The 8,746-nt window shown below is 46.3% G+C and overlaps 1 pseudogene; it reads left to right on the forward strand.

Annotated features, from left to right (window-relative positions):
- The first annotated feature begins 1,921 nt into the window (after nt 1–1,921).
- Nucleotides 1,922–4,196, forward strand: LOC136458441 (zinc finger BED domain-containing protein RICESLEEPER 2-like; annotated as a pseudogene).
- Nucleotides 4,197–8,746: the final 4,550 nt, after the last annotated feature.

Below are 8,746 nucleotides of genomic sequence, written 5' to 3' on the forward strand. Positions count from 1 at the left end.
ATTTATTATGGGCATTGGAATTTATTTGATTTATGATTGGGAAAGCCGAATTAAATTTAACAAAAGATAGCTAGCTCATTATCAGAACCACACAATAAATTGTAGGTCCCATTGCAATGCATCAGTATCTTTGCGAGTATATATAAATAGAAGTGTAGATAATAGATAATCTATAAGCTTATTTTTTTTAAATCTGACAATAAAACATGCTTGAGTACATTTTTTATTAAGAACTACTACTTCATTCCAAATTAGTATTAAGAACTAAAGTACTTAAAATTAATATGATTAATCATATTAAAGTTAATTAAACTTAAAATTTATATATCCTTAAATGTATATTAACAGTATCATTAATATAAGTTTTTAATAGTTTTATATCATCTTAAGTATAAGTTTTATAATTATCATAAATTAAATTTAATAGTTATAATTAGCCACAGAGATAACTTTAGTACAATTTAAACTTGTTATATTAAAATAATTACTATTTGCATTGTTAATTAGTTATAAATATGTCGGTGCAGAAAATGATCAACACGTAAATATTTATAGTTTTGTTGTACGTTGTGATCGGAGGTGGTCTATCACTCAATGACGCAGGGTTTATACTAGTTCAGGCAACGTGCCCTACGTCCAGTTTAAGTCGGTCGATGACTTTATTCCTGAGCCCAAGTGCTCGAAGTTTGCTGTGGGGTTACAAACGGAAGGGAGAAAGATGGAGGTTACAAGAGGTCCGGTCGGGCTCTGGTCTGAAGGGCTGAGGGTGACGGGAGCTCCGCTATGTGCTAAGTGTTCAAGCGTGTGCTCGAGGTTTGAACCTAGTGGTTCTGTTGTTGTGTGCTAGTGAACTTGATCGATCCCTTTATTGGGAGGGGGTGCATCCCCTTTTATAGATGAAGGGGACGACCTTACAAGAGAGAGAGAGTACGTATGCTACTAAGTTTTGTTGCCCATGCCAGCGGATACCAAAAAATGGTAGGCGCCTAAGGTTGGACGAAAAACTCGAAACTCGCTAGCTCGCTCGACTTGCTCGTTAATGGCTCGACTCGAGCTCGACTCGTTTAATAATGAGCCAACTCGTTTTATAATGAGCCAGCTCGGTTTATAACGAGCCAGCTCGAGCCAGCTCACGAGCTGCTCGCGAGCCATAATGAGCCAGTCAATTATCAAGCCAGCAACTGAAATTGGGTCGGCCCATATGGCCCATCAAGCCAGCAACTGAAATTAGGCAGCTCGGCCCAGCCCATTCGTGAAACCCTAACCACACATGACACACCAGCAGCCACAGCACGCAGGCAGAGGCAGTCGACTCCACTTCCAGTCTTCCACCGTAGTCACAGATAGTCACAGTCTTTTCCCTTCCCCCTCCCGACCCCTGACCCCGAGCCACCGCACGCCGCACGCGCTCAGCCGCACCGCACCACACGCAGGCACGCAGCTCCTCTCCGGTCTCCCATCTCCACACGCAGCTCACCGGCTTGCCCCATCCCATCCCGAGCTCGAGCTGGTCATGGAGGATGAAGAAGAGGTCCGAGGGATGCTTCCTCCGGTGGCGGCAAGTCTTGAATCAAGGAGCAAACACAAGATGGTGCCGCCCTCGATAGGCAATCGTGGTGGCCGTGGTCGTGGTCGAGGATCCGTAGCCGCAAAGTCCACTACTCCATCGGCCTCCATATCAGTAGAAATGGACATGGTATGTATTTTTCTTGATGCTTTGATCTGTAGGAGATGTAGCCTAGAATGTGTCATGTGTGTGATTCGTGTGAACATGTGCAACCGTGCAGGATGCCACTATGCCAATATATTTATGTTTATTCATATGAGCATATGTGATTTGTGTAATCTGTAGATTGTAGTCTGTACGCTAGTTGTGCAGCAAAATTGATTTTTGACATGTATGTAATCTATGTAGCAGCACATGGAGCCTTTGGCGGAGGATGAGGATGGCGGAGAGAACTTTGACATGAATGATGCTACCGCTATATCTGTAAGCATGCCATCAGATGATGATGAAAGTCAGGAGGAGGAGGATGGAGATGATGTAAGTGTGCCATCAAATTCTTCAAAGGCAGCTAGAGGGCGGAGGAAATTGAAGGCTGGGGCTGGTATTCATTTATCTCCTTCTAAGACCAAGGTAAAGTGAGGAAAGAGGGCTGGTTGTTGGAAGTATTTCAAGGAGATAAGTGTTCAATCTGTGAAGGAGTTTGGTGTTATGGTGACAAAGGCTAAGTGTAGATTCTGTCATAAGAGTTATGTATACCATCCAGGGGGAGCAACTTCATAGCTGAACCGCCACCTTGCCCGCTGCACATAGTTTCAGAATAAGCTTGCTAAGGCTAAACAACAACTTGCTCAAGGTACACTCAACTATGTTGCAGATGATGGTTGTCTTGTTGTTAATCCTACTAAATATGATCATGAGCACACTAGAAAATTGATTGCAAAGATGATAATTATCCATGAGTATTCGTTTAGGATGGTTGAGCATAAATGGTTTAATATCTTGATGAAGTGGATGAATAGCAAGTATGAATGTATTGGTAGGAAGACTATTAAAAATGAATGCATGAAAGTTTATGAATCTGAGAAAGAGCAGCTAAAGAAGAGTCTTAGAGAGGCTGAATCAATAAGTTTGACAACTGATTTGTGGACATCCAATCAAAATGTTCAGTACATGTGTTTGGTGGCACATTATATAGATAGTGATTGGGTTTTGTAATGCCGTGTTCTTAACTTTATTGAGTTAGATCCTCCCCACACCGGTTTAGTGATAGCTCATGCTGTTTTTGAGTGCTTGGTGGAATGGAAAATAGAGGATAAGATTATGTCAATCACCCTTGATAATGCTTCAAATAATGATACTGCTACTACAAATTTATCAGCCAAGCTGCTTGCTAGAAAGAATGGTCAGTTTAATCCCCAATATTTTTCATGTTCGTTGTGCTGCTCACATAGTCAATTTGGTTGTTAATGATGGTCTAGACCAAATAGAAGGTCTCATAAGTGACCTAAGGAATACTGTGAAATATTTCAAGAGGTCTCCAAGTCGCCTGTACAAATTTGTAGAGGTTTGCAATGATTATGCTATTAAAGTTGGGAAATGTTTGTCTCTTGATGTTAAAACAAGGTGGAACTCAACATATAAAATGCTTGACACTTGCATTGAGTATAGGTCTATATTTGGTTATTATGCTCAAGTAGACCAGAACTATGCATGGAAACCTACAGAATCTGAATGGAACATATATGAGAAGATTAGACCAATTCTAGGAGAGATGGCTAGAGCAACCACTGCATTTTTAGGATCAGTTTACCCTACTGCTAATGTCTTCTACCCTTACATTTTGAAAGTCAAGATTGCATTGTTAAAGGCAAAAAATTCTAAGGACCCATATTTAAAGAAAATGACTGTTGCAATGTTAGACAAATTTGATAAATATTGGGAAGAGAAGAACAATGTAATGGTTATTGCTACAATCCTTGACCCTAGGTTCAAAATGAGATATATTCAGTTCTATTTTAGTCAGCTTTATGACTCCTCAAGGTGTGAACAAGAGGTTGCTGATATAAAAAAAGAGTTAGAAGAGCTCTACAAGAAGCATGAGTTGGAGCAATGCCAGAAAATGGGTGGCAGTAGCAGCTCATCAACCACTCAATCAACCTCATCATCAAAGGAAACAACCAGCTCAGTGGCTTGTCTTGTTTCAAGTGAATTTCAGTCTTTTCTAGAGTCAAGTGCTTCAGAAAGTTCAAAATCTGAGTTACTTATCTACCTAGATGAAGCAAACCATCCTTTACATGATAAGAATTTTAACTTACTTCACTATTGGAAGGTGAATGCTCTTAGATTTCCTATTGTGTCTAGTATGGCAAAGAAGTTCTTAGCTGTCCTAGCTAGCAGCGTATCATCTGAGTCCACTTTCAGTTGTGGAGGTAGAATTCTCGATGACTATAGGAGTTCTTTGAAGCCAGCGATAGTTCAAGCACTAGTTTGTGCATCTAGCTGGATACGAGGTTCTAAAAGTCCTCCTATTATTCTGGTATGTGATTTTTAGTCTATTTTTCAACTCTATTTTTCCCAAAGTTTGTGTATGTAATGCTTAATTCTTTTACTGTTTTTATAGGGAGAAGATGGTGATGATGGTGACATTGAGAGTGTGGAGCTTCCCAGCAGTGTGGTGGAAAGCAACTAGTAAGTCTATTTTAGAATGTCTAGCACTGTGGTGGATATCATATTTGTTCTCACTTGATGTGTTCTTCACATACAGGTTACAAGATATAAAGGGGGAACAGAACTAGGGACCTGACGACCTATTGGCTGCACTCCATGGCTGCTTTTGACTTGCTTTTGGTGTATATATATTACCTGCAAAACTGATTAGTTTACCACTCAAGCTGTAGCTCATTTATTTTGCTTCGTTCTTGAATTCTATATGGATGAATGGGTGATGTACTGATGTGTAAACTGTATGAGTACGAGTGTATGACTATCATGGACTCATGGTCATGGTCGTGGTGGGCTGGCTGGACAAAAACTTTGTGGAATTGTGGATCAATCGATGGATGGATTATATTCTCTATTGTTAAATTTATAAGTACTTTATGTTTGTTGCTCACTAGCTTTTATAATCTTCCTGTATCATGTTTTTAAGATTTGGCTCACGAGCCAAATGAGCTAGCTCGAGCTTTTTAGCGAGCCGAGCCGAGCTACTCTGCTGGCTTGTTTGTATAACGAGCCGAATCAAGCCAGTATGTTAACGAGCTGAGCTATAACGAGCCGAGCTATAACGAGCTGAGCTGGCTCGATATCCAGGCCGATAGGCGCCCATAATACTGTTTAATGTCAGATGCATGTGGGAGGTTGTGTCATCTTCTTTGAGTATGGCAGAGTCGGTGCTTGCCATATTGTTGATGCCAGAGACATGTAGGGGGTTTTACCATGTTCGTCTGGTACGGTAAATGCCGACGCCCATAACACTATTGATGCCCAGAGGTATGTGGGGGAGCCTTATCGTGGTTGTATGGTATGGGAGTTGATGGCACCCACAACACTGTAAGGAAAATATCGGCGCCTACAACACTGCTTGGGTTCTATCTTGCTAGGAAGGTCATAGGGTAGTATCCTGTAAGTGTATAGGGTACGGTCCTTGGTATTATGGTTGTCTTGAGTGCCCTCCCTTACTTTGTCCATCTGTTTCGTAGTCCTTACTGAGCTAGCGTCCCCGGTCGGTTGGTCCCAGTCGGCTCTGATTGCGCCAGTTGGAGAAGAGCCATGAGCAAGGGTTTGGCGTATCCTCGGTTGGAGACATGGGTCAGAGTCAGAAGTGGTGTTTTGGTCAGGCCTTCCAGTCGGAGAGGTCCTCTAGAGGCAGGCTAGGGTCGAAAGCGAGCATTGTTCTTTCTTCTAGTCAGAGAGGCGGGCCAGAGTCAGAAGCGGGCATCGTTCCTCCTCGACCAGGCCTTCCAGTTTGAGATTTGGATAGCCCTTTCAGCCTATCATTTAGGTTTTTGGGCTGGCCCAGGAGTTGCGCATCATTTGTAACGTTGTCTGCTGGGTCGTGCTTTTGTTGGGAAGCTGGTCCATGAGGGATCCTGGGTTTATGAACCCGACAGAGCCCCTAGGCAATTCAGGTAGAGTCATCTGGGGGATTTTTGTCTTCACGGCGGGTGCACATGAGCGCACCCACGGGTATAGCCCCCGAGCCACCAGGCAATTCGGGTAGAATTATCTGGGGGGGTTTGTGTTTGCCGATGGGGGAAGTTTTTGTTTCGTCAGCGGGTGCGCACGAGCGCACCCATGGTGTAGCCCCTGAGCCCCTAGGTGATTTGGGCAAAATCGCCTGGGGCTTTTTGTCAGTGGGCGTAGTTTAGGGATCGAGGTAGTTTCGGGATCAAGCGAGATGGAACTCATGGATCCTAGCGTCGGGTGGACACATCGGGCATAGCCGAGGTAGTTTTAAGGATCAGGCGAGACGGAGCTCGTGGATCCTAGCGTCGGGCGAACACATCGGGCGCAGCCAAGGTGGTTTAGGGATCGAGGGAGACAGAGCTTGCAGATCCTAGTGTCGAGCACACGTGTCGGGCGTAGCTGAGGCAGTTTTAGGGATCGAGCGAGATGTAGCTCGTGGATCCTAGCATCGGGAGCACGCATCGGGCGCAACCAAGGCAATTTAGGGATCGGGCGAGACAGAGCTCGCGGATCCTGGCGTCGGGCGTAGCCAAGGCTATTTTAGCTGTCTTGAGCCCCTCAGCCCTATTGGGTTTGATAGGGGTCGGTTTAGTTTTGTACTTTAACCCATCTTCGGTTTCTCGCAACTAGAGGGGCTGAGCTAACGTCACTTGCCTCGATGGCTCGGGCTTGAGTGACGCGCTCTATGAGCTCGCTAACGGGTATGATAGAGTGAAATCCAAGTCCATCATTTGTGATGGGGTCAGCATAGCCCTCATGTGACATTCCACTACTCCATAACCTACAACCCGGCAGATGCCTGTGTCATTCCAGAGACCGACCCACGTGGCCCACTAGCCTCCCCTAGATGGAGATTCTGTGGGTTTGGTAGAGGTTTAGAATCGAACAAGAAGGTTGAGATGACCCTATCTGCTTTGGGGCAAACTGGGCAAGGGCCGCTCGAGGCTCATCTGTGTTTTCTCCCCTGGCTCTGTTTGACGCGAGGCGGCCTTGAGCCCTTTGTGGGCTGGCCTTCGAACCCCAGTCGGTCATTGCTCATGTTGAATGAGGCAACTACTGCTTCATAAGGCAACATGGAGCGTTGTGATGCATTTGATTGTATATGCAATTCTTTGGATGTATGGAATGAATGAATGCATGTATAGATGTATGCTTGATTATATAAAGAAATAGTGGGGGTTGGTAATGTTACCTTGATGACTCAAGTGACGAGGTTTGAGGAGCTCCAATAGGAAAATGTCCGACCGAGATCTACGCTCGTCGTTCGTGACAAAGTCGGCATGGCCCACATGAGGCATCCCTCTGCTTCTTACCTATCTCTCGATGTTTGCCTGAGCCATCTGATCAACTCAGGAAGCCCGATGGTCTCTCCTAGGTGGAGATCCTGTGGTTTGGGCCTTTCCAAGTCCCGCCTAAGAAGGCAGAGGGCTGCCTACGTGTAGTGGTGCCTTGTTTCTTGCACCCGGCGTGCGGTAGTGGTGGGCCAGACCCAGGCCACGTCTCATCTGATCAGGCACTGTTCCATTGGGTAGGGTATGTCCCATCGGTCAGGGCACGCCCCATTGTTTCCCATCCGCATTGAATGCGGGAAGGGAGAGGGGTTTTCACCCCTATCATTTCGCCTTTCCCCGATCACTGTGCCTTTCTCAACTGCTGTGCCTCTTTCTTTAAGTAGGGGAAGGGAGAGGGCTTTTGCCTCATTCCTTCACCCATTCCTCATCTGCCATCTCTTCTCTTTTTTCCTTCTCACTAAGAGCGTCTGAGTGCCGTGGCGGTTCCTAGGAGAGAAAAGGGGAGAGCGAGGGAGAGGAGAAAACTCATAGATCCATTCATAGACCAAGAGCGAAATGACAAGTTGGAGGTCTTCCGTTGTGAGGGAGTCGGTGCTGGCTGCCTTCTCCTAGAAGGGGTTTCTGCCATCAAAGGAGGTGGTGCACTGGAGGGCTCCTGGGAGGGAGGATTTCCTGCAACCTCAGGTCGGTGAGGTTGTTTCCTTCCTCACCTTCCTCGAGCATGGGTTAGGATACCCCATGCATTGGTTCCTACGTGGGCACCTCAATGAGTGGGGCCTGGAGCTGCAGCACCTCAATCCGACTAGGGTGTTGCATATCGCCGGCTTCGTCACTGTGTGCGTGGCCTTCCTTGGGATGGAGCTGCATGCAGACCTCTTCTGGCAGATGTTTTCTGGGTGAGCTTTGTTGGAGGGGAAGCCGCTCATGATTGCGCTGGTGGGGGCTTCACGCTATAGAAGAAACCAAGTGCGTCGGGCTCATACCCCGTGTACACCCCCTGTGACTCCAATTGGGGGTCGCATGAGGAGTGGTTCTACATCAGGAATCCAGTGGAGGCGTTGTTTTTGCCTTTCATCGATGAGAGGCCAGAGAAGTAGAAGAGCTAGTCATGGGGCCCTGCTGGTCGATAGAAGAAGAAGGTGGAGATCATCGAGGCGAAGCTCTAGAAGCTCATGCGATGTGGCCTTGATGGGGTGCGGGTGTTCCATACCCTTTTTCGCCATCGGGTCGCTCCACTAATGGAGAGGGCATGACCAATGTTGAAGTACAACGGACCCCGACCACGCGTCACTGGAGGAGCTACCGAATGACGAGGTTTGGAGTCGCGTTGACCGAATGTTGCAGTTGAGGCCTAAAGAAACCCTCGATCGAAAGCCTGGTGCCCTCAATGCCGCGATGGTGTCCAAACTGGTATGCTCCCCTCTCCTCACTCCGTGTTCTTTTCCCCTCTGCTCCCCTATTTTTTTTTATTTTGACTCACCTATTTCGTAGGGACTTGGAGTTTACAAGTCCTGGCCACACCTTCCAAAGGGGCTAGAGGGCACAGCCCGACAAGCCACCTAGAAGGAGGCGGCAGTTGAGAGGAAGAGGAAGAAAGTTGAGGAGGCTCAACGAAAGCATGAGAAGGAGATGGAGATCACCTGCCGTGTGTGGGCCAAGGAAAATAGGAGCGACGTCAAGTCAGAGCTCGAGTCGGAGGACCCCATAGAGGTGGGGGTGACATGATCTTCTCTAAGGAGGAGGGAAGCCAGGAGGTTGTTGC

This window comes from Miscanthus floridulus, chromosome 6 (genome assembly GCF_019320115.1).
Source record: "Miscanthus floridulus cultivar M001 chromosome 6, ASM1932011v1, whole genome shotgun sequence".
NCBI lineage: Eukaryota > Viridiplantae > Streptophyta > Magnoliopsida > Poales > Poaceae > Miscanthus > Miscanthus floridulus.